At 38.1% G+C, this 26,148-nt stretch overlaps 2 long non-coding RNA genes across 3 annotated transcripts in view; one reads left to right on the top strand and one right to left on the bottom strand.

Moving 5' to 3' along the window:
* The window catches only part of LOC140629434 (uncharacterized), a 187,104-nt gene that overhangs the window by 138,361 nt on the left and 22,595 nt on the right, over positions 1-26,148 (bottom strand). Inside the window, exon 3 of the long non-coding RNA XR_012027266.1 lies at positions 3,875-3,948. This is a non-coding gene — a long non-coding RNA (uncharacterized lncRNA). The remainder of the gene's footprint in view (positions 1-3,874; positions 3,949-26,148) is intronic.
* Positions 1-26,148, top strand: part of LOC140629433 (uncharacterized) — a 30,511-nt gene that overhangs the window by 2,652 nt on the left and 1,711 nt on the right. For both annotated transcript variants that reach the window (XR_012027265.1, XR_012027264.1), the window contains exons 2-4: positions 19,924-20,209; positions 20,924-21,036; positions 24,601-24,795. This is a non-coding gene — a long non-coding RNA (uncharacterized lncRNA). The remainder of the gene's footprint in view (positions 1-19,923; positions 20,210-20,923; positions 21,037-24,600; positions 24,796-26,148) is intronic.

Here is a 26,148-nt window from a genome sequence, read left to right on the forward strand (position 1 = left end):
ATTGAACATTTTCAAAAACTGATCACCACTTGACCACAAACACAACTCAAAAATACAATGCAACAAAGTTACAAATGCAATCAATAGCTAAAGAGAGCCAAGAAATTGATAAATTCAGAAATTTTAAAACCTACTTCTAAATAATTCATGGGTTAAAAAGAAATCATACTGAAAATTACCAAATAGAACTGATTGGCAATGTAACCCGACATATTAAAAACACACAGGATTATTTTCAGGGAAAATTCTTTCTAAGCAAACTGGAGTTAATCTTTTTCCTACAGCATATTTCCATCCCAAATGCTGACAGTGATAGAAAAACTTAGGAAAACATCTTACTTCTTCTATATACATTGGAAAGATTGCCCTTTGTTCTTTCTTTCCCTGAATGTTTTCATGAAGCCTCAACCAGAGTCCATATGCTGTTCATTTTCTCTTTATTAAGCATTTTTGTGGCAATTTTATACAATAGCCAGTCCAGTAATGGTCAGCCTTTCTCCACTGCCACCCCATAGAGAAATGTTTTCCTTATTCCATCAGGTACCTATCAGAAAAATCTCCTACTCTCTTGACCCCTCCACAAAGAAATCTAAATTGCCTTCCTTGGTGACTCTTCACAACTCTACACATTGGTAACCTCCTCTTTCTAGAACACCCACATGTGAATTTAAAACTCTATAGACAGGAGAGATATTGGTTCAAAGCCATGCAACATTTACCTTCTAACAGTAATTCAAATGTGTTGCATGGTCAACCTGACACAAGGAAGGAGGAAGAAAGAAATTAGCAGTTTGGTGTCTGCTCTATATACAGAGAGGGTGTGCAGAGAGGCTTCCACTTGACTTATCAAATGTGTAGGATAATAAACCCAAGTAAGGAAGATGAATGGGATGACTTCAGCCTCCAGGTATATTATAAAAATAATACATTATTATTTTACTTGAAATTGATTTGTTCTCATGGGTATCTAAATATGCACAAATATTTTTATGGATCATATGTTTGGTAAAGAGTGATTCTGCACATGGTTGCATTAAGGAAAACCCATTTTAGTTTCCTTTGACTTCATTCTAAGATCACAAATGTTGGCACTCTTTACCCGAACAAAGGATACACTTCCTTAAGCATGTTTCATGATAATAGCTTTCATTTTATTTTGGTTGGCTAGATGTATATGGCCTCTCCAAGTCCTCAATTATATAACCTGGGATTTCCACATTGTTTTTGACAGAAAAGTAGAACAAAAATAAGTTATGCAGACAAAATTTGAAACACATGATATGGAATTGAAAGGACTTAGTGATGAAAAAGTCTGAGTTAGTGGTAATCAAATCTTGAAATAGATTTGTTCTTAAGCAAACAGTTCAAAGTATTTGGCTATGCATCACTGTTTTTTCAAGCTTGAAAAGATTATATTGCTCTGTTTCTCAACTATAGTATATTTACAGCTGGACTTTGAAACTGATGCAGTAAACATCAAACTCTTATTCCAATCTTGAGTTATATTCTCCATTAAGCAGCCACTGCAGGGCTCTGGCTTCAGTATCACAGTATCAAGACTTGGTACAACTGAGGAAAAATAATAAGGTTTGAAAACTGTGGGCTGTTGCAATAGATATTTTGCTTTCATCATTGCAAAAGGATTGAACTGTTTTAATATTTTAATGGTATAGAGCCAGGTTATATTAAACACTTATTTAGTATCTATTATCCAATATCTTATAAGCTCTTAGTCTATTTGGGGGTTATGAATGTTTGTGTGAATCTGATGAAAGCTATGGCTCTGCATCCTCAAAATTTTGATGTAATTTCAGTGAGTGGGCTCATAGACTCATAAATTCACTCATGGATCCCAGTTAAGAATCTTAGCCCTAAAGAATCTGAAAATGTAAACTCTGAAAAAAAAGGTTTTCCTTGACTTTTGGAACACAAGATGCTCTTATTAGACACTAGATGTACATAGGAGACATCCATTTTAGGTAATTTTTAAAAGAACACTCATGAGAATATTAAAGAGAAACTATGTAATTGTTAGAAAGATTTTAAGATTTGAAATCTTTTCACCAAAAATTGACATCAACCTCAAAAATGGATAGCTAAAGTGCTAGATTAGATTCCAAGTTCAAATGGTTTTATTTTTCTTTTTTTTTTTTTTTAATTTTTATTTATTTATGATAGTCACAGAGAGAGAGAGAGAGAGAGGCAGAGACACAGGCAGAGGGAGAAGCAGGCTCCATGCACCGGGAGCCTGATGTGGGATTCGATCCCGGGTCTCCAGGATCGTGCCCTGGGCCAAAGGCAGGCGCCAAACCGCTGCGCCACCCAGGGATCCCCTGGTTTTATTTTTCATTTTTTATTCTATTAGATAAAAAAAATGCTAACTCACAATTATAGGTCATCAGAACTGGCAGAAAATGTTTTATGGATCTGACAAATGGCTCTGGATATTTGGATTGAAATTATGGACAAACTTCCAATTGAGGACTACTTTCAGCATTCTGTCAAAGACCAAATCAAGGAACATACCACACTCAAGAGCTGGACTGTTGTATGCTTTGAGTTGGAAGTTAGGGGCAAATGATTTCCATTCTTTGGTTCCATTTGACTCTGAAAAGCATTCCCACTTCTGTTACAGCATATGTATGTGGTTTTATAATGTGTCCAATATGATGTCATTATTTTTTTCCTCTGAAGATGGAAGAAAATTGAGTATTTGATGTTTGAAAGGACTTATACACAGCATGATAGAGCTGTTTGCACCAGAGTTTGATTTTATTAAGAAATTCTCTTTTTTTCTCTTAAACATCAAGAAATTAAGTTGTTTTTGGCTCTGAAGTGATAGGATCAGGCCATTAACAAAACCCACTATACTGCAATACAAGCTACTTTGGCAAACCTCTTGAAATCATGGCAATGCTCTTTGCTAGCATTTTTTAAGAGGAATTGAAATATATAATATAACATTTCTTACTGAAGTTGAGGGCCTTCCTCTCACTTTCAACATATGATAAAAGTGAATATTGTACATGTTCATCGTTCACTGAGCATGTTGAATACAACTCATTACCAACAGTTCTAATTTGGTTATAGTCCCATTTACCACTATTACCCCCATATTTTTTTAAAGATTTTTATTTATTTATTCATGAGAGAGAGAGAGAGAGAAGTAGAGGGAGAAGTAGGCTCCATGCAGGGAGACTGATGTGGGACTCGATCCCGGGTCTCCAGGATCACAGCGTGGGCTGAAGGCGGCCTAAACCACTGAGCCACCCGGGCTGCTCTATTACCCCCATATTTAATCAAGGATAAAAAGCATATTAATGGCCACTATATCAGATAGGACATAGATACTGTTGCAGGTTAAACCAAAATACAGAGCCTAAAACAACAGAGAAGCTTATTTTTTTTTTTGAGAAGCTTATTTTTCTCCAATACTAAGGATCTTAGTATTCAAGGTGGTGCCAAGGGTCTGTCCCATAAAATCAGCAGATGGCCATGTTCCTTCTCTCTTGGCCTAGTGCTCTTCTAGATGTTGCCCTTGTCTGCATTGTCTAATAGAGCCCACTAGATCCATAATTAGTCATGGCAAGGAATAAAAGAGAAGGGGAGGGTACAAACCATAAAACTGTCCATGTAACTCATCCAATAGCTATAGTCATATGGCCACAACTGGCTGCAAGAGAGGCTGGAAGATGTCACCTTTATTCCGGGTGGCCATGGACCCAACTAAAATAGTCTAATACCATAAAAAGGGGAGATAGAGGATGAACATTGAGTATAAATAGTAGTCTTTGTCAGAGCCACCCTGTAAATCAAGCATTATGGGTTTGACTTTCACTCGAAACCTTTTATTACCAAGCAACACATTTCTTACCAGAGAATTTGTGTTCTGTCCGTTTAGCCCAACTTTTTTCCTGGTCTTCATAAGGGAACTTTCACAATTGTTAACTAAACCAAAAAAAATAAGGTTTTTCAGTGATAAATAGAATTTTTTTTAAAAAAAGAGCACTTTCTCCTAATCCTTTCCCAGCATATATTCTTTGAACAAATTATTATTAAGCATATAAGTAATTTAATTCACTCATAAAGTAAAATATCTGCACACATACACAATTAGGGAGTTTTCTTTTTTTTTTTTTAAAGATTTTATTTATTTATTCGTGAGAGACACACAGAGAGAGAGGCAGAGACACAGGCAGAGGGAGAAGCAGGCTCCATGCACGGGGAGCCCGACGTGGGATTCGATCCCGGGTCTCCGGGATCACGCCCTGGGCCAAAGGCAGGCGCTAAACCGCTGCGCCACCCAGGGATATAGGGAGTTTTCTTTTGGTCCAACTCAAATTGGGAATTTGTTGGTTCTGGTCACAAGGACTTCCAAAGGGTGATGCCACCTTTCGGCACAAGTTGTCTAGAGTCCACACTTGGGGAACAAACTTCAGGGTATGTGTCAGAGGTTTTTTTTTTGTTTAGTTTTGTTTTTTTTATTGCAAACAATAGAAATTAATTCTGGCTAGCTTAAAGGGAAAAGAAAAGAGTGCATCACGTGGAATGGGGATTGCTCATAAAAAAAGAGAAAGCAAAGGACCAAGTCTCACGAAGGACAGAAGTCAAGTCAGGGCAGCCCTGGGTACTAATGGAAAGACGCTCAAAGAAACCCTACCTCAATGAATCAGCTCTAGCTGTGTTCTGTCCTTGGTCACTATGCTCTGGTTTCATACTCTGGGAGAAGATTCCAAAGCTTTTTGTTATGGGCTTAATTGTGCTCCTGCCTCAAATTCATATGTCAATGTCCTAACACCCAGTACTTCAGAATATGACTGCAGTCACTGGAAGTTCTGAGAAAATATATAATGGCCTAAATATCGTACAGAGCTGCCAAGCAATATAAAATAGAATGATTGCCTTATGATATAATAGTAATTAAAATAACTATTATCATTATTATAGATAACATGTATTGAGTACTACTGTCTGCCAAGAACTGTGAAGGACACTTTTCTGCGACATGTTATTTAATACATTCAGCAACCTCATGAGCAACTGACCATTAACTATTATCTCCATTTTTAAAATGACAAAACCAAAATTAGTGATAAAACCAGATTTTGAATCTAAACCTATCTGAACTTAAAACTAGAATTCTTGGGCAGCCTGGGTGGCTCAGCGGTTTAGCACAGGCTTCAGCCCGTGCCTTCAGCCCAGGACCTGATTCTGGGGACCTGGGATAGAGTCCCACGTCGGGCTCCCTGCAGGGAGCCTGCTTTTCCCTCTGCCTGTGTCTCTGCCTCTCTGTGTCTCTCATTAATAAATAAGAAATCTTTTTTTAAAAAAACTAGAATTCTTATGCTAGCAAGCAATATTACCACTTAAAGTATTCAAACAGTAGTTCAACTTGCTATGGAGGCAGAAATCATAATTACCATTTTCCAAACCCATAATCTTTGTGGGAGTTTTTGATTTATAGAAGCACTATACTTTTCTTTGCTTCAGCTTTGGTTAGTACATTCTTGGGGGAAGGAGACTGAGGGGCTTAAGGAGCAATTGTTAATGAAAAGCTTTTGAAAGTTACAAGATTATTGAACTGTGTGCTACACTGAACAAGACAGGTAGAAATTATTAGATCAAAACATATGCTGACAACACAAAGAGAAATTGAGGAGTCAATCCCATTTACAATTGCACCAAAAACCATAAGAAACCTATGAATAAACCTAACCAAGGAGGTGAAAGAAAGACCTTTACTCTGAAAAGTATAAAACATTGATGAAAGAAATTCAAGATGACACAAAGAAATGGAAAGACATTCTATCTTCATGGGTTGGAAGAACAAATATACTAGCCAAAACAACCTAAACATTTAATGTAATACCTATCAAATACCAAGAACATTTTTCACAGAACTAGAATAAACAATCCTAAAATGTGTATGCAACCACAGAAGATCCTAAATAGCCAAAGCAATATTGAAAAAGAAAAGTAAAGCTGGAGGATGCCAATCCCGGACTTCAAGTTATATGACAAAGCTATAGTGATCAAAACAGTATGGTTCTGGCACAAAAATAGATATAGAGATCAATGGAACAGAAGAGAAAACACAGAAATGAACCTACAACTGTATGGTCAGTTAATCTTTGACAAAGAAGAGAAGAATATCCAGTAGGAAAAAGTCTCTTCAACTAATGCTTCTGGGAAAACTGGACAGCCACATGCAATAGAATGAAACTGGACTACTTTCTTACAGCATACACAAAAATAAATTCAAAATAGATGAAAGACCTAAATGTGAGACATGAAATCAAAATCCTAGAGGAGGATACAGGCAGTAACTTCTGTGATATCAGCTGCAGCAACTTCTTTCTAGAAATGTCTCCTGACACAAGGGAAACAAAAGCAAAGATAAACTCTTGTGACTTCATCAAAATAGAAAGCTTTTGCAAAGGGAAGGAAACAATAAAAAAAAAAAAACTAAAAGGCAAACTACAGAATGGGAGAAGATATTTACAAATGACAAATCTGATAAAGGGTTAATAGCCAAACTATATGAAGAAGTTCTAAAACTCAACACCCTCAAAACAAACAATCCAATTAACAAATGAGCAGATATGCACACATAATGGAATATTACTCAGCAATGAAATCTTGGGGCGCCTGGGTGGCTCATTCAGTTAAGTGTCTGCCTTCACTTCAGGTCATGCTCCTGGGGTCCTGGGATTGAGCCCCGCATCAAGCTCCCTGCTCAGCAGAGAACTTGCTTCTCCCACTCCCTCTGCCCCTTCTCCTGCTGGTGCTCTCTCCCTCTCTCAAATAATATCTAAGGAAAAAAAAATCTTGCCACTTGCAATGCTGTGGATGGAGCTAGAGAGTATTATGCTAAGTGAAGTAAGTCAGTCAGAGAAAGACATATACCGTATGATTTCACTCATATGTGGAAACAAAAAAAAAAAAGAGAGAGAGAGAAAGAGGCCAACTAAGAAACAGACTTTTCACTCTAGAGAACACACTGATGGTTCCCAAAGGAGAGGTGGGGGGTGAAATAGGTGATGGGGATTAAGGAGTGCACTTGTGATGAGTGCCAGGTGATGTATGGAAGCTGAATCACTATATTGTCCACCTGAAACTAATATTACACTATATGTTAACTAAGTTGAATTTAAATAAAAACTTAAATAAAACCTACATGCCAACAATGTTCACAAGACAGTGAGCTCTAACTACTCTGGAAGACCTTCCAGTGTCCATATGTTTCAAGTCTTTAAATCATTCTGCTCTGTACCTTGTCACCAAAGAACTGACCGACCACTACCTTTTTTGCAAAAAAAGGGTAGAAGCCTACTCTTGTAAGAAACCTACTTTTTGAGGTCAGAATGAAATGTTTAGCATTATCTCTTATATAATGCAATCATTCCTCTTAGGGTAATATCTGCCAGCCTGGCCTGCATATTAGAAAACCTGAAGGGCTGTTAAACAATGTATAAACCTGGGCCTCATTCCCAGACATGCCGGTGCAGGGGGTCTGGGATGGGCTTGAACATGGGTATTTTTGGAACCCTCCTCTTGTGCTTCTGATATGCAGCCAGGGTTGAGAACCAATGCCTTGTAACTATATCACCTAACTGCACTTCAAACAAACAATAAACTCCAATTTTTCTTTAAGACACCTACCTGAATTTATTTAAGTCAGAAAAGCATCAGACTTGTCACTGGCTTTTATCCTTTTTATCCTAATGAAAGTTCTGATGGTATTAATCAATCCATCTTGTCAAACAATGTGGGTATAAAACTTTTTCTCATTCACCATCAACAGCATAGGAGATTCCTGGCATACTTGCAAAATTTGACCAAAAGATATCCATACCTTTTTGTTCTAGACTATTCTACCCTTATAGTCTGTTTAAGGGTTATTATTATTTTTTTTTAAAAAAAAGGTTTTATTTATTTATTCATGAGAGCCATGGAGAGAGAGGCAGAGACACAGGCAGGGGGGAAGCAGGCTTTATGCAGGGAGCCTGATGTGGGACTCAGTCCCAGGACCCCGGGATCATGACCTGAGCCAAAGGCAGATGCTCAGCCACTCCAAATAGTCTCTTTAGTTGTTTTTTTTTTAAATATTATATATGTGAAGAGAAGTTGCTTAAGGATAGGACTTGGTAGTGTGTCCTTGTCTATTGTGACAATAACACTGCATTGCTGCATTGCTGGAGAGAATGTTGTGTTTATTGCTCATGCATCTGGGGTGATTTGAGGATTGGTTTAGCAGTTCTGCCAACCTTTGCTGGACCAGTTCACACAACTGGGGGTCAGCTGGCCATTGCCTGATCCAGGTGACTGGGCATAAGCAGGGTGACTCTGGCTGTGCCCACTTTCTCACATCCTCCAGCAGGCTAGCCCAAAGATATTCTCGTGGTGATGTCCACAGTGTTAGCAAGCCACAGACACCTTCTTCAAGACTTGGTTTGTGTCAGTCAGGTCAGCTAACATCCCACTAACCAAAGAAAGTTAGCTGGCTGAGTTGCTTATTGAAGGATGAACAGTCACCCCACTCACAATGAGATGGCCAAGGGTGTGAATACAGTCAGGGAGAAAAAACTGGAGCTATCATTGTAATTCTACAACTGTTGTAAAAACAAATCCAATAATATCAAGCCCGGAAATGGAAATAATGAAACTAAAATAAGACAGTGAAATGATGAAATAAAATATTGGAAAAACAGAATTCTTATGCAGAAATGGGAGGCCACTGGTTTAACTTTGTCAGCTTTCAACTGCTAAATACTGGAGAATATGAAGGAAGGAATTGGCTCCTGCTTGCTACTGTTTCTCTCCAATCTAATAGATGACTGTTGAACTCTATGGAATATGGACAAATCATAATGTACTCAGGAAGACTTAAAGAAAAAACATGTCACTGTGAGTATATTTCAAACCGAGCAGTTAAACTGCATCAAAATATAATGAAGTCATTGAAATTATGAGGGAATTAACATGTTTAGGTCAATTGCTAAGAAATACATTAGATACAACAAGTTATATCCTTAAATCTCTAAATAATTTAAAAAGCAACTTTGAGATGCTATTCTATCAAATATCTTATTATTTGTTTACGTGATTTTAAGCAATAAAACAGATGTTTGGCAGAACATTATTAAAATAGGGAACCTCGAATCCTCCAATAGTTTCATAGCACAGTTCCCTTGATCCCAATTCCAATTAGGTGTTCCTTTAAATGATTTCATTTATATGCAAATCCAGATAGAAGTGATTCCTAGACCTTTTATCATCCCAAAATTTGGCCTGGCTCTTGATCTGAATAAGCAGGTAGAGTTTTGTTTTGTTTTTAAAGATTTCATTTATTCATGAGAGACACACAGAGAGGCAGAGACCTAGGCAGAGGGAGAAGCAGGTTCCCTGGGGGGAGCCTGATGTAATCCCAGGACATGGGGAGCGCAATCTGAGCCAAAGGCAGACACTCAACCACTGAGCCACCCAGGTGCCCCAGCAGATAAAGTTTTTTAAACTTCACAAAAATGCCTTAAACTGCATGATATTTAGTGAAATGACCACATTATTTTGAATATTTTGAATTCCATATATTTGGAATAGAGGATGAACTTGTGTATGAATACTAAAATTTCTTTCTCTCTGGATCAGAGTAGTTACAGAGATGAAGGAAGGTCTTATTAGTAACCACCTCCACATAAGACACAGAAAAATAGAAATCTGTGTTAAAATTCTAAAATATGGCGTAGCTAAGATAATAAGAAATTATAAAGTTTGCATTTTTTTAATGTTTTGCTATCATTTTTTCCACATTAAGGAGTACTTTTCCATAAATGTGTTATATATATATGTGGTATTGGAACATCAGTATATTTTTTAGACAAGAACATTTTTGTACTTGAAGGAAACTTAGAGGTCACCTTATTTAGCCTCAATTTACAGAACTGGAAAGTAATCCTCAAATAAGTTGAAGTGATTTGCCCAAAATCATGCAGCAATTTAACCATCATAATGATAATATCTATTACTTATGTAATTTGCAAAGCATTTTACATTTGCAATGTCCATGAATTTTAATAACAACTTTTTTGAAGTATATGGTACAGTTTTCTTCATCTATATATTTTTAGATAAATAAACCAAGGCACAGAGAGATCGAATAATGTATCCAGCATCACAAAACTATATAAAGGGACACAACAGTTCCACTGTATCACTAGGCATCCATAAAGCACCAAATAACCCAGTTGGAAATGCAAGTTAAAATCACAATGGGATGCCACTACCCACCCATTAGAATCAGAATGTCTGAACTCAAAAAAACTGACATACCAAGTGTTGGTGATGATGTGGAAGAAATGGAGCTCTCATACCCTGCTGGTAGGATGTGACATGGCATAGACACTTTGGATAACAGTTTGGCAGCTTATTTGGAAATTAAGCATATACCTACCATATGACCCAGACTTTTCACTTTTAAGTATTTACCCTAAAGAAGAGAAAGCCTATGTCCATGCAAAGTCTTGTACAGAAATGTTCATAGCAACTCTTTGGTAATGTCCTCAAACTGGAAACATGACAATATAAATGACTCTCAAAATAGTTACACTGATTGAAAGAGCCAGACAAAAAAAAAAAAAGAGCATGTAATTTATGATTTCATTTATTTAACTCTACAAAATTCAAACTAATCTTCAGTGACAAAAAAAGCAGATGAGGGGTGGGAGTGCTGGAAAGACCTGGAAAGAATACAAGACCAAGAAGAAACTTAGAAATTATGGAAATATTCTTTGTCTTGATTGTGCTGATGGTTTCATGGGCATATACATATGTCAAATGTACCAAATTAAGCACTTTAAAATATGCACTATACTATATGTTTCAATATGTATGTCTACCCTAATAAAACTGTTCAGAACAAAAAGTGACCTAGCTGAAGTCAAGATTCTGAAAAATCTACTTACGTATACCCAAACTTGGTGGATCATGCTGATCCAACATGTATCTTTCTACTGTTTTCATTGAAATAAAGACTAGCCACCAAAAAGTAGGCAGATATACAAAACAAAATAATAGCATTGTCACACCTTTATGCCTTGTAAGGCAGTTACAACGAATTTTATGCTTTTTCTAACTCATAGTTCCATAAATTCTAACAAGAAGTTAGTTACGTGTTTCATTGATTTGTTTTGTTTAAATAAGAGCAAAAATTCAATCAGAGAGTCATGTAACCCATACTGTTGGGAGTGCAAATGAGAAATCTTTTAGGGACATAATTTTGCATAGATGTTTCAAGTAACTTAAAAACCATCTTATTCTTTGGTCAGATAATTACACATCTGGCAGTTTAGCCTAAGAAAATGATCTCGAAACAAAAAGATTTATGGAAAATTTGCTCCTCCAAGCATTATTTATAATAGCCAAAAAGGGAAACAAACCTAATGTCCAAAAATAAGGGAATTCTGGAATAAATCATGTCACATTGAACCATGGACTATTAAATAGCAATTAAATAAATAATTTATAACAGTTTTTGGAGAATCACTTGAAGACTTTCTGAAAAAAAAAAGCCAAATCACAAAATGTCTCTCCCTCCTCTTAAAACTAATAAAATGAAAAAAAAAATAGGTTACAAACAGAAGGAAAAAAGCAATGCATAGAGAGAAGGCCAATTTCATATAATAATGCTTGAAAAGTGGTAGTCAGGGCAAGAAACAGACCAATAAATAATGTCATTTGGATGAACTCCTAACTCTCCATTCTAGAACAGTGGAAAGTGAGAGGGAGGAAGAAGGTAAATACATGAAATCCTAAATATTCTTGTGACTCCTACTCAGTTGAGGAGAGGTTATTTGGGACAGAGGGGAGCAGTATGGAACAAGAAATGCAGCAAACTCTTGTAGAAGGGAGAACTCCTTTGCCCAAGCCAGTGTCTGGCTAGTAACAAAGAATGGTGGCTCACCATTCTTGTTTTTCTTGATAGAACACATAGAGGGCTCTGCAGAGCAGTCCCTTGTGAGGCACAGACAAATAGCTCAGTGACAAACAAGGATTTGCTGGAACAGAAAGCAAAGGAGCAGGGTGCCTGGATGGCTCAGATGCTCAGATGCTCATTAAGCATCTGACTCTTGATTTTGGCTCAGATCATGATTTCAAGGTCGTGAGATTGAGTCTCACATCTTGCTCTATACTGGGCATGGAACCTGCTTAAGATTGTCTCTCTCCCTAACCCTCAGCCGCTACCTCCACCTCGTGCTCTCACTCTCTCTCTCTCTCTCTCTTTCTCTCTCTCAAAAAAAAAATCAAACAAAGCAGGGGCATCTGGGTGGCTCAGTGGGTTAAGCATCTACCTTCAGCTCAGGTCATGATCTCAGAGTCCTGGGATCGAGCCCCACATCAGGCTCCCTGCTCCACGGGGAGCCTGCTTCTCCCTCTTCCTATCCCTGCCACTCCCCCTGCTTGTTGCTCTTTCTGTCTCTCTCTTTCTCTCTCCATCAAATAAATAAATAAAATCTTAAAACAAATAAAACAAAAAGAAAGAAAGCAAAGGAGAAGAAGGCAAATTCATTGTTAGAGTGAGAGCACAGGGCAGAGAAGTCTAAGGAGATTCCCACCACCCATCCCCTTCCATACCCCATCAAAGAATGTCTGTATCAAAACTCATGAGATATTCCCCCTCTTAAAACCCCTGAGACATAGCAGCATTATTCATAATAGCCAAAAAAGTAGAAACAACCCCAACGTTCATTAACTGATGATGCGAAATGTGGCCTATCCCCACAACAGAATAAAGAAACAACCTGAATAAGGAAAATGTGGTATATAAGTACCATGAAATATTATTCAGCTTTAAAAAAGAGAGAAATCCTGTAATATGTGACAAGTGGGTGAAACTTAAGGACATTATGCTAAGTTCAATAAGCCAGTCACAGAAGGACAAATGTTGCATGATTCCACTTCTATGAAGAATCTAATACAATAGAACTCATAGAAACAAAGAATAGAATGGTGGGTGCCAGTGGGGAGGAGGAAATGGGGAGTCGCTAATCAATGTGTATAAATTTTCAATTGTAAAGGATGAATAAGTTCTAGATATCTGCTGCACAACCTCGTGTCTATAGACAATACCATATCATACATTTAGAATTTTGTTAAGGATGTAGCTCTCATATTAAGGATTCTTACCACAATTTTTAAAAAGTCGATGGATAGGGGCACCTGGGTGGCTTAGTCAGTTAAGCATCTACCTCTTGATTTTGGCTCAGGTCATGATCTTGAGGTCGTGAGATCGAACCTTGTAGGGGCTCCATGCTGGGCATAGAGCCTACTTAAAGTTCTCTCTCTCCCTCTCCCTTCTGCCCCTTCTCTCTCGCCCTCTCTCTCTTCTCTCTCCCTCTCTCTCTCTCTTCTCTCTCCCTTTCTCTCTCTCTCTTCTCTCTCTCTCTTTCCCTCTCTCTCTCTTTTTCTCTCTCTCTTTTTCTCTCTCCTCTCTCTCTCAAATAAAGAAATAAATAGTACATGGATAAACTTTGAAAATATCATGCTAAGTGACAAGAGGTCACATACAGTATGATTCCACATATATGTAGTGTCCCAAACAGGCAAATCAATAGAAAGTAGATTGGCAATTCCCAGGAAAGTAGGGGGATGCGGGAGGAGGAAGACAATGAGGAAGGATTACTAATGGGTGGGGGGTTTCTTTGGGGGATAAGGAAAAGTGCTAAAATTAGTGCTGATGGTTGCACAGCTCTGTGAATATACTAAAAAACAACGAATTGTATGCCTAAAAATGAAGAATTTTATGGTATGTCAATTTTATATTTTAAAAAAATCCTATTATTAAAAAAAAAAAAAAAGGAGCCAGAGAAGAGTGTGAACAGCTTCTGGGGAGAGCTGGGGGAAGTGCAAGAAGTGGCTCTGCTGAAGTGCTATAGCCTGAGTCGAGAAGGATGTGAAGCTTAAGGAAATTACTGAAGGGAGTAAGAAATGCCGCTGTTTAGATGTAATTAATCCCATTACAGGGCTTTAAATTATAGAAGAAAGATCACGACTCATTCACTAAAGATCAGAACCAGGCTTCTGAAAGTATTTGGAACACCAGCACTCGGTCCTCAAATTCTCAGGTTTCAGATAAGTGATAAGGGAATCGAGATGACTCACTTATATTCAGATGTGAGAGAACACTTTGGTAGGGCTGCCTTCAGCAACAAAATAACATATCAAGTATATATAAATTCACTACAGCAAAGAAAATAATGGAAAAGATCATAGAAAGAGAAAAGGTGAGCAATCATTGCTCATAGAAAGCACAACCCAAGGACTAGTAGAAAATCCTGTAAAAACAGAAAAATGGAATGCTATAAGCAACATCAAAGACCATCATTAGATTTTAAAAATTAGATACTAGAATCATGAAAACAGTGACTTCAAAAATGACACTATCATTACAAAACAAGCAATAGCACTAAAAGAGAATTCTGGTATAACACTAAATAAAAAAAGATATACAGGGTCACCTGGGTGGCTCAGTCTGTTAAGTATATGACTCTTGATTTTGGCTCAGGATATGATCTCAGGGTTCTGGAAGCGAGCCTAACACAGGGCTCTGTGCTCAGCATGGAGTCTGTTTGTCCCTTTCCCTCTGCTCCTTCCCTCCGCTCAAGCTCTTTCTCTCACTCTCTCTCAAAAAAAAAAAAAAAGATATAAAAATATATGTATGATTACAAATATTTAACAGAATTACAAGAAAATACCAGGTCTGATACAAGCCATTATTTTGAGGTGTTTGGTCAATGGATCTTTTTTCCTTCTTTTCACATTTTTGCATTTTCCACGTTTTCTATAGTATGCATATGTTATTTTTATAATGTATATATTAAAAGATAATGGATTCTAAATACCATAGTTGTGGACATGCTTGTGTGGAGGTCAAGTTCTATGTGCATAGTAAGTAGCAGCAACAGACTTGTAGTCTAAATGGCAGGTTGGATGGACAACACGAAGGTTTATTATCCTTCCTCCCAAAAGCTCATTGAAATTTCCAAAGAGTAAAAGGAATAAATCCATTAAGTGCTAGAAATCAAGGACGAGTATCACCAGTAAAACAGGTATCGGGAAGGGTTTCTGTAGTATACAAAGCAAATGAGGTCCCCTTTATGAAGAAACCAGCACCAAGTGCTCATAAGTGAGTCCAAGCACTAACAGGAGAAAATTGCCAGAGAAGTGTGTTACCATCTTCCCAACAAGAACTCTCTCAGCCACCTTGGGTAGAGTCAGGATATCCATGGAGCCAAAGGGAATCATGCACCGAGAGGGAGGGATGCCTACTTAAAACTTTGCAAAAGTACTAGGCTAGAGTTCCACAGAAACTGTCACATTTTTAGCAGAATAAAGTCTGAAAAACTGTTCCCTAAATAAATCAGAGGGACTGTAACTGTGGGATCCTTGTGAAACGAGAAGCTAAATATGATTATTAGAGAGAAAAAAAGGCAGTGGTTGAAAACACCACACTCTTAAGAAAGACAAATTTTCAAATTAAAAGATATCCCTGGAGCCAAAAAAGGCTAAGCAAGGACAGCAAAAAGAGAGAGAGCAAGAGAGACAGCTAGACATGGTTTATTTTTCAGAGAATAGAAAAAGAGGAAAGGCTTCCCAAATCATTTTATGAGGTTAACATATCTTTAATACCACAACCTGACAAGACAATAGAAGAATAAAGAAGAAATGCATCTCACCTTTGAACACAGGTGCAACATCAAATAAGCAATGTACAAAAAATAATAATACAGAATGACAATAAAGATTTATCCCACTACTAATAAGGTGCTTCAGCATTAGAAAAATCTAAGAATATAATCCAACACATTAAAAGAGAAAAAAGTTCCATTTGCTTCTATAATTGAAATGATTTTTGATAAAATTCAAGTGTACACAATCTTTAAAAACCTAGCAAACCAAGAATGGAAGGTAAAAAAAAATAATCAATTGTCTCATCAGCCACCCTCATTTCTTCTCTTGTGAAAGAGCTGCCGCACTTACTTTTCTCTGATGGTTTTGAAATATATCCACAAATTTTTTGATACTTGTTTCTGTAAGAGACAGAACCTAATGGTGACTCACTTCTAATGAATAGAATAAAGTAGAAGTGACAGTGCATGACTTGGGGTACTAGGTCGCTAAAGGCAGTGCAGCTTACTACTCACTCCCTCGCAATGCTTGCCCTCCGGGAAGTTAGCTGCCAAGCATGAGCAGCCCAGATGTGGAGAGGCTCAGATGGCATGGACCTGACACCCCACCAACATCCAGCAAGGAGCCGACACCCCAGCCAAAGCCAACCAGGAACTGAGCTCCCCTCACCCCCAACAGCCATGTTACTGAGTCATTCTGAATGCAGATACTCCAGTCATAGTCAAGCCTTCAGATTACTGCCACTCAGTCTGACAACTTTTTTTTTATAAATTTCTTTTTTATTGGTGTTCAATTTGCCAACATATAGAATAACACCCCGTGCTCATCCCATCAAGTGCCCCCCTCAGTGCCCGTCACCCAGTCACCCCCATCCCCCCCGCCCTCCTCCCCTTCCACCACCCCTAGTTCATTTCCCAGAGTTAGGAGTCTCTCATGTTCTGTCTCCCTCCCTGATATTTCCCACTAATTTTTTCTCCTTTCCCCATTTATTCCCTTTCACTATTTTTTATATTCCCCAAATGAATGAGACCATATAATGTTTGTCCTTCTCCGATTGACTTATTTCACCCAGCATAATAGCCTCCAGTTCCATCCATGTGGAAGCAAATGGTGGGTATTTGTCGTTTCTAATGGCTGAGGAATATTCCATTGGATACATAAACCACATCTTCTTTATCCATTCATCTTTCGTTGGACACCGAGGCTCCTTCCACAGTTTGGCTATTGTGGACATTGCTGCTAGAAACATCGGGGTGCAGGTGTCCCGGCGTTTCATTGCATCTGTATCTTTGGGTAAATCCCCAGCAGTGCAATTGCTGGGTCGTAGGGCAGGTCTATTTTTAACTCTTTGAGGAACCTCCACACAGTTTTCCAGAGTGGCTGCTCCAGTTCCCATTCCCACCAACAGTGTAAGAGGGTTTCCTTTTCTCCGCATCCTCTCCAACATTTGTGGTTTCCTGCCTTGTTAATTTTCCCCATTCTCACTGGTGTGAGGTGGGATCTCATTGTGGTTTTGATTTGTATTTCCCTGATGGCCAGTGATGTGGAGCATTTTCTCATGTGCTTGCTGACAACTTCTTTGTAACCTCATTAAAGACCTTCAACTGGCACCACCACCCTGCTAAGCCACTCCCAGATTCCAACTCTCACAAACTGTGTGATATAATAAATGTTTGTTCTTTAAAGCTGCTAAATTCAGGGGGTAATTTGTTTTCTAGCAATACAGAACTAAAGCAATCAATTTTACAAGAAGGGTAGGCTTCTTCCCAGCCCAGAGGGCAAGTCTTCACTGAAGCAAGATAATCATGGCAATCTCATTGTCTATGACTACATTTTGCATAGTGAGACATTAGCGTTAAATATGCTAGAGAGGGCTGCAAAGGTTTCCTCACTCTGAGAATGTCACACATATTACCATTTCTGCCTCAAAAAGTTGTTATCTGGGGGTGACCATATGGCTCAGTCATTAAGTGGCTGCCTTGGCCTCATGTCACTATCCTGGGGTGCTGGGATCGAACCCCACATCGGGCTCAGTGGAGGGCCTGCTGTTCCCTCTCCCTTTGCTGTTCTCCCTACTTGTACTCTCTGGTTCTCCTTCTGTGTCAAATAAATACATAAAATCTTAAAATAAATAAATAAATAAATAAATAAATAAATAAATAAATAAATAAAAATTGTCTGAATATGACACCTAGAACTGTGGCAGCAATTTCGAGATCATGAGAAAAGGCAGGAATTCCTACATATGTGTAGGAACACAGTGTGAACAATGAAGTGCAAAGATAAAGGAACCCAGGCCCCTGATAGATTTGTGAGGTTATCAAGCCCTGGAGTTCCCTGAAACCCTGAAGTTCTTAAGGGGTGGGGCGGGGGGAGGGTAACAAATGTCTTTAATGCTTAAGCCCCACCTAATTAGGCTTTCTATCACTTGCAGCTGAGAACACCCTAACTGGAAAGAAAACTCTTGTATTTGTCAGTTGGCTTTGCCAAAACAAATACTATAAACTGGGTGACAAACAATGGAAATCCATTTCTCTGAGAAGTCTGAGATCAGGGTGTGAAGCATGTTGAGAATGTAATGAGAATCCTCCTCATAGTTTGCAGATGCCTGCCTTTTCACACTGTCCCCACACAGCAGAGAGAAGAGGAGGGGGATGAAAGAGGGATGGAGAGAGTTCATGCTCTTCCTTTTCTTATAAGGACACTCATCTCATCATGGGAACTTCACACTTATAACCACTTCTAAACCTAATTACCCCCCAAGGGCTCTACTTCCAAATACCATTACTTTGGAGGTTAGGAATATAAATGTCCTTTTTTTAAATGAATTCTATGATTGCATAAAAATTCAAAGGAATTTGGAAGAAAATTTATCTATTTTTTAAAAGATTTTATTTATTTATTTGTGAGAGACACACAGAGAGAGGCAGAGACACAGGCAGAGGGAGAAGCAGGCTCCCTTTGGGGAGCCTGATGTGGGACTCAATCCCAGGACCCTGGGATCATGACCTGAGCCAAAGACAGATGCTCAACCACTGAGCCACCCAGCCATCCCAAAATTTATCTATTTTTGATGCATTTATAAGCTAGTAAAATTCTTGGAAAATAATCAGATAGCTTCTATGAATATTTTAAAAGCACAAAGGCCAATCAAATATATCATTTCTAGGAATCTTTCCTATAGAGAATTTTCTAAGTGAGTAAAAAAGTATTTCTACATAGTTGTTTTTCAACATTGTTTATAATATAAATTTAATTAGAAGTAACCTAAATGCCCAATCGATAAAGGGATGATTAAATAAATTCTAGTACATACAATTCTGTGTAATTGTTTAGAAGAATGAATTATATTACATAAACTCACATGGGAAGAGCATCAATGAAAACTAGAGGGAGAAAAGCTTGTTAAAGTCCATTTATATATGGAGGTATGTGTAATGTCTGGGAGAATATACACCAAAGTGTTAAACTGTTATCAGAGAGATTGAACATTTTTTATGTACCTCTAAATAACTTGAAATATTTCAACAAAAATGTTGTTTTTTTAAAAAGAAAACCTGATTGAAGTATAATTAATATAGTGTTATATTAGTTTCAGGTGCACAATATAATGATTCAGCAGTTTTATACATTTCTCATCACTCTTCATGATAAGTCTATATTCTTAATCCCCTTTATCTATTTCACCATTCCCCTCCCCAAAAAACCTCACCTCTGGCAACTACCAGTTTGTCCTCTGTATTTGTTAAAACAGAATAATTTTCCTGATTTTAAAAGAATTTTAAAATAAAAATAATGCAATGTATCTATCCAAAATTAATTACTCAAGTTAAGGATATGTACAGTGGTCTACATAAGACATAGCTATATCTAATTTCAGAGTTATGTATTAGTAATATTTTTGTCAGGTATCCCTGCTCAATGTAATTTTTAAAGGAAATCTACTGTAAAAACTGCACTGAAAATAAGATCCATACCTCCACTCCTTCCATAATTGCAGCCACTCTCTTTTTCCATTACCACCCCCACAACACAAATAATTGGATTAGCATCCCCAAAAAAAGGAGCTAAGGAGAATGTAGAAAAGGTAAAGATGGAAACGAAGTGGTCTCACCTATGATCATGGGAAAAGCAATCAATCAACCAATAATAAAGATAACTGTGCGAGTCTTAATTTTGACCAAAAATCCATGAATTTTTTTGATAGGAATTTGATTTGAAGTATTATTTTTCTCACAGTGGTTCCAGAACAGAGTTTGCCCTGGCTAAACAGCTGCTCTCTTTATCCCTCGGGCTACCAATGACAAAGAAGCCTGGACACAAGGGCTTGCTGAGAGCCTCCAAACCAGAATGACCTCCCCAGGACCCTGAATCTGCAAGAGCAACCTTTCTAAGTTTCACCTCCTGAAACTGAATGACTTTGCATCATTCCCTGAAAGAGACCCCACATTTGTGGGATAACCATTCTTCTCTGATTCCAAACTGCTTCCAGAGCAAATGTGCCCCAACATGTCATATGAAGGAGGTGAGTACCCTTACCCAAGAGATGGTCAGTAAATTAAGAAGTGGGCAGGTTTTTGAGAGCTTTCAGAAATGAAGTTTTCTAAAGTGAGAAAATTGGCTCTAGATGGCTGGAGGTGGAGGACTTAACCTCCTTTCCTTGTTAGTTTTTCCTTTCCTTCTTTTTACCACGTTAGTATCCCCACAACACTCCTTGAGGAAGTAATGCTCATAAACAAGACATTCTTGTTATCAGCCTACCTGTGTGTAAGCAACCTGTGTAGTCACTATAGTTCCCTCTAGACAGACTGGGAGGTGCTTGAGCTGCTCTAGCCTTTCTTCTCCGCTCACCTAAAGGAGGTAAAGACTGAAGGAAGCCACAGCTCCCTTCATGGAGTGACTGACCACAGGGTTCTGTATGGCCCACCTTAGGAACAGTTTGTGCAAATCCCCAAGGAGCTTTCAAGTTTTTTCTAAATATAAAAAAGTTTGTTAACAGTGAGACACATAAAAAATAAATCAGGGGTGGGGGGCGGTTCACCCCTCCATGATGTGATTAATGTCTGAAGCTACTCAAATTATGGTCTAGTGAGGAAAACTTCAACAAAAAAATGTCTCTTGAATATTAAAAGATTCTATTTGTTTTGTAATCTGCATTTTTATTCCCCAAGGGCCTCTCATTCCTGGTCTAATTCTGCAAGATTCTATCTTTTTTTTTTTTTTTTTTTTTTTTTTTTAGGCTGCACATTTTGACATTTTGATGTTAGTATCAGCCTTATTGATGAATAGTCCCAAGTTTGGAAGTATTTTGAAAGCTGCCCTTGTCTGCCGCAGTAGGGATGCGCAAACCTGGTACGTCAATCCTTTGATGGTGAAAATCTCTGACAGGGTTTGGACATTCACAGTTCTGCTTATATTATTCTGCCAAATTGCATCATCTGAATTCAGCAGTTTAGCTTTTTCCTTTCTATCTTTCTTCTTAGAAAACTTTTTTCTTTCTTTTAATCTCTTTATGCCCTTAGAGCAAATTTTAATAGTCACCTAACCAAAAGAGAAGATACTTAAAACTAATAAAAGAGGCAGAAAGACAGATAGTAGAAAATGGGTTTAATCAGAACTCTCTAAGGCAAAGTTTCTAAAACTTGATAAATCCATGGAGATCTTTAAAAAAAATTGAACTCTATTGTTAACTCAAAATGTTTTCTAACTTAATGACATGAGCGATGTATAAACATAAAATGAGGTATGAATTCTTTATACTTATATTCCTTATGTGAATTTTATTAGTCAACTAATACTGATTGCATAAATGAAAGCACCAAAGATCTCTGTTGCTTGCACATTAAATTTTTTTTTTTTTTTTTTTTTTTTTTTATTCACAGCTGGGTTTGGCTGATGTCAGGTAGACTAGGTAAAGACTAGCCCCAGGTTACAAGTAGAATCAGTTCTCCTCAAGTCTTCATTTTGAGATCAGAGGCTACACGGAGTATGGGGTTTTTGTTGTTGTTATTGTTTGGGTTTTTTGGCTCTTTGAGTTTTGTTTAGGTTTTTTTTATGATGTATTACTGGACTAAAGAGGCAATGCCAAACCATGCACACATATTTAAAGCCTCATCATGTTTATTAACATTCCAGCCAGGTCCAGCTTCAATGGGGCAAGGAAATATCTTAGTTTACTCTAGTCGAGGTACTGCAAAGTCCCAAGGCAAAGAGCATGGATGAATAGATCTATAAGAGGAAGTATATGAAGAATTGAGAATGACAGCTGCTTAATCCACCACAGTCTCCTTCAAATAATAATTATTCACTTTGCTCCCTTTTGCAACATACTCCCCCCACCCCTGCCTCTCAAGACATTTTAATTAAAAAGTCTCATCCAGTCATAGCATGGGGTTCAAAGTTCAGGATCTGTGCTTTACCCTGGGGCCAGATGTGGCTCTTCCCAATCTAGATATTTACAAGCCAAAACAAAACCAAGGAATCTGTCACCCTCTGCCAACATACAATCATAAAACAGGGACAAGATTTAGCAGTAAACTCTCCTATCTGAAAAAAGGGAAGATTGGAAGGCATATGGGGTCAACTGGTCCACAGACACTCTGAAACAGGGATATATCAGCCAGTTTCTCCACTAGGGTAGGGAACAGTCCTTTATTCGGGCCCTGGCTCTGCTCCCTGGGACATAGGGCCCAGTCCATTGTTCTCCACAGCCCTGCTCTGCCTCCGGTGTGATTTTTCTTTCCACCCTTTGGGGCCACATCTGAAATAGTATTGCCGAACATGAGCAGTTCTCTCACCCACTTGCTACCCTTAGAAAGTTGGGATCCCAGAGCTTTTTGATCCATCTCAAAGTCAACCTCTTCATCTAGCATGGCAGCACTTTTGCAAACATGGCTCTTGAAAACCTGTTGGATTTTTGATGCCGTTAATTACAGCCACTCCATGTGCCAAAATCCACACTGTAGTTTTTGTGAGGCCTGTCTCTCTCTAGACTTAATTACAAGTACTTTGAGTTCATAATCACTTTTCTCAAAAGTCATTTTGTCCAGGTGAAGGTATCTACTGCCAGACATTGCCTTAAGGTCGGTCTTAATGAGGTTGTGCCTGGATTTTGTCATTTCTGTGAGGCTATTTTTTAGTAGGTCTTTCAAATACAAGGTGTTTTTAAATTTTATCTCTTACTGAATGGAAAGGAGAAACAATTTTATTTATCAACCCTACAGCTTCTGGAATTTCTAGGTTCTCTACATCCCCTCTCAATTTTGCCTGCAAAGTGGCCAGTTTTTCTGAGCTCATCACTTTCTTGTTGTACCTTTTTGAATGCAGCAAATTACAGTCTGTTCACATTATCAAGATTCTGATTGAGAACCTTTCTGTCTGCCACAGGTTCATTAAGTACTTTTTTTTTGCCTTTGGGCCACTGAAAGCAACGGTTTTGCCAGTGTTTTGCTGCCACATAAACAGCTTGCCTCTTTTCCAGCTTCCTACGGCATTCTGCCTTCTCTAGTGAGGGGTGCTGCGAAGTCACAAGACATAAGCTTGGCTTGTAGAACAGAGAATGCTGGGATAGAGAGAGATGAAAAATTGGGAAGAATGATATAAATCATTCTGATATACCGCCCTGATATAAATCAACACATTTTGTAAATTTGTTTAAATACTCACAAAAACAACAAACCTCAAGGAAATAGCATTAACAATGTGATGACTTTTTTTTTTTTTTGGTTTATATCAAATCACAGCTCAAATGTTAATACTGCTTCTAGGCGTGTTCTTTAGAATATGACTTTACCACCATATGCCGGGTGATGACTCAAATCTCAGCCCAATTCTGAATTTTAGCTCTTACAAAGTCATCATTTATTTCATACAGTATGAGATATTTTGGCCTTCACTTGGCTTACACATGTCATTTACAGATCAAGTCTGACTGCATGCCTTTCTCACTAGTCTACCTCAATTACAGTAGCATACAGTAGCATACAGTCATATGACTCTTTGGTTAGAATTATTTGATTATAAGATAATCTTCCTGATGATCTAGAACATGCCCCTGTGTTCCTGTCAGTGCCAGCCAATTGTTAGTAATGCGTTGGCCCAGGAATGCCCGAGGCCAATCACCTGGGTCCATATTATTTATGCCAAGGTCCCATAGACATTTTCGCTGACCAGAGTCAATGGTGGTGGCTGTACCAGCCTTTGTGTTTTTACATTTGCAAGATGCACCTCAGTGCCAAAGATAAGGGAGCACTGGAGGTCCTGGAGGGTACACAGCACATCCAAGGGCCATATAGTGAGGTCATGGGTAGAGAGAGAGGGAAGAAGTGTGGATCTGGGGCTTTGACTTTATTGGCATCCAAGTGTGGTTCCCTAGGGTTTCTTGGGTTCACTCTTTATTGGAGAATTTACAGCATCCCAAGCAGGAATTGGGGTGCAAGAAAGAAAAATTGGGTTGACTCAAGCAATCATCTATCTAGGTGACACAGGGCTTTCTGAAAAGGGACCTTCACAGGTGAGGGCAGCCTAACTCCTTAGCACAGTTGTTTAGCTAGTAGCTGTGTCATACAGCTGGCAGTATGTTTATTTGAGATGGACTTATTTGAAATGAATACCTCAGCAATCAAAAGCTTGATGTCAGGCACCTACATTATAATCAAAAAGGTTAATGTCAGGCACTCACACTATATCGTGTTAAACATTTTCATGCTATTTTTGGTATGAAAACACAAGCATTTTTCAATCTCAGCACTCACATATGAGTGAGAATATGGTCTATAGATCCCCAAGCCGAGAACACTGATCTGAAGGGTTATGGGGGGATTTTAAATAACATGACATTCTTTAAAGAGCTTAACCCAATACTGAGTAAGTGCTCAGTAATTTTCAGTTTCCTTCTCTTCCCTTTTCACTTTATAGATTAGACTTTCATAGTCCACAGTGAGCATTAATTTGTTCAGCGCTGTCTTCAGGTGGAACATCTGCATAAATCTAGCTTTGTGAATATTTTTAAACTGAGAGATTTTCCATCTGTTTTGGAGTTATAGCAGTCCACATTATCCTCACTTGAGCTCTTAATGATATATGTGTGATGGAAACAAGACGTCTTAACGTGTAAGTATTCACTGCCTCCCCAGTCCTGTCTGTGCAGATTCTACCCTTCCCCCACCACCTTAAGCAAGTCTTTCTTTGCCAGTCTAGTTCTTGGTGTTTTTGTAATGCAAAATTAGAAGACAGGGAGAGCAACTGGGCCCGAGCTGCAGTCAAGTAAGGGAAAGGATATTTGCTTTCTGGGTCAGCCCTGGGTTCTTTCTTGTGGAGAATCCAGGTAATGAGCAAAGCAGAAATGAAACCATAAAAAGAAGCTCAATTCTAAATTGATCTAAATAAGAAAGAGATAAGGTGGGGGCAGGAGGAAGAAGACAGAAAAGCCATAAAAGGTGGGTGTCAGGGGAATTGGGGGATTTTGAGAAGACTGCAAAAAACACGGAGTACGAAAGAAGTGTGGAAGACAGATAATATTTTTTAAAGTATTGTTGTGGGTTATGGCACAGATCTCCCTAACAGTTCTTGAGAAATGCACATAAAATATTAAAATGTCTTTTAATTTCTGTTGGGCTACTGGAGTATATATTTCTTCAAATGGAATGCTATGCTAAAATTGATTCATCTGAGCCCTGTACACACATATACACACTTTATATTTGGATCATATACAATCCTTCCTAACTAAACAGCCAGGATCCGGTTACATATTCTCTTTGAACTCAGCCTGGGGCTCTATCTGATCTTTTGCCCACCCCAACCTGGGCAACCATCTCCTTCCAGACTGTAAGAGAGAGAAATAATCTTCTATTATATTTGAACCAATGATTTATGGAAGTATCTGTTATTGCAGCTTAGCCTATACCACAATCAATACATTTAGAATATGTTGCTTTCAGTTTAAGGAATTATTAATTAATAAATAATGTAACTTTTATATACCACTTTCCATATTATGCAAATAATATGATGTTCAGTCCAAAAGTTCAGTCATCAGAGAAGTGCCATTCACTGGCATGAGAATTCATCTCTTCCTGTATAATTATGTTGTGATTGATTAAAATAAAGTTCAGATTTACAAAACTAGAATAGTGAGCCAGCTGATAGCTGTACATTCTTATAGCATTTATTCACTTATTTAGTAAAATTTTTGAATGGTTTCCAGTGTCCAGTCCAGCACAAAAAGAACTTGGAAGTTATCTCTCCTATCCACATAAAAATAGCTGAATCAACAACAATTCTGGGATCCATTAGAGAACTGAGGTCATAGGGCAAACCCCTGCCTCAAAAATTATAGAGACAGATAGGTGAATCCCACGCAGGAAAAACCTTCTAGAGACCCATTTATGGCATAGGAAACCTAAATTGTAATTGACAAATTGCTGGAGGCTCTGTGCAAATTTGAGAATTAAAAACTCCAGA

The sequence above is a fragment of the Canis lupus genome, assembly GCF_048164855.1.
Source record: "Canis lupus baileyi chromosome 5 unlocalized genomic scaffold, mCanLup2.hap1 SUPER_5_unloc_4, whole genome shotgun sequence".
Classification (NCBI taxonomy): Eukaryota; Metazoa; Chordata; class Mammalia; order Carnivora; family Canidae; genus Canis; species Canis lupus.